Source organism: Anneissia japonica, unplaced genomic scaffold (assembly GCF_011630105.1).
Source record: "Anneissia japonica isolate Jap-2015-1 unplaced genomic scaffold, ASM1163010v1 scaffold4054_len1135799_cov195, whole genome shotgun sequence".
In the NCBI taxonomy this organism is placed as follows: Eukaryota; Metazoa; Echinodermata; class Crinoidea; order Comatulida; family Comatulidae; genus Anneissia; species Anneissia japonica.
The window spans coordinates 77,745-78,681 of NW_022694605.1; positions in this window are offsets into that span (position 1 = coordinate 77,745).

Here is a 937-nt window from a genome sequence, read left to right on the forward strand (position 1 = left end):
CAGCGAATTACTGTATTTACGATTACTCTTGCTGTCTTTTCTAGCTTAAACACGTTTTAAACAAATAAAACAATGAACACACACATACATTCATAATGCCAATTATAAATACAATGTATTTTTTAACTAGACATGTTGAATATATTGGGATGATGTTATTGTTAGTTAAAATAACTTGAATAATAATTCAACCTTCAAAAAGGACTTATAGTTATGGTTATCATTTTATTGCATGCAAACATTAGTATTATTACGGCTTGTATAACCACCTAGCGTATAATTATTAATATTTTATTATAAAATAAAACTATAATATTAAAAGCCTACTCCCAAACCCAAAGCGTTCCGTCTAGGTTACTATTAGCTAGCTAGGCAGGCTGAGGCTATATAGGGCCTACTACTAACTAGTACTTAAAAGGGGATATGACCGGTTGAGCCGCCGGTAATTTCTATAACGCCAAGCGCGTCTCTCAGTGAATGTAGTCGGCTTGCCGATGTCATCAGTGAATGAACCCCCCGGATACCAGCTACATATTCATCCCACAGTCTTGTCAGTCGTTGATTTGTTCGTATTGCCGTTTGTGATGTATAATTGTGTAATTGAAAATTAGAATTTTGATTATTTTATGTACTACATTTTTATAAAAATAAATGAAGTTGTATAATTGCAAAATCGTATTAAAATGTGTTTATTTACGTTTGGTTTGCGGCGTATTTCAATTAACGTATTCGTTGTTTGTACTAGGCCCTATTTTGTTAAATTATTTAATTAAATTATTGATAAATGATAAGAATGTTTGGAGTTTTTGTTTTACTATCTGGCAAGCTGACTGAGCAAATACTCACAAAATTTAAATTAAAACGATAGAAAGAACAAGTAAATAAATTGAAATACGTCCCAAAAATATTTAATAAATCAGTGCAAAAACCGAGTATT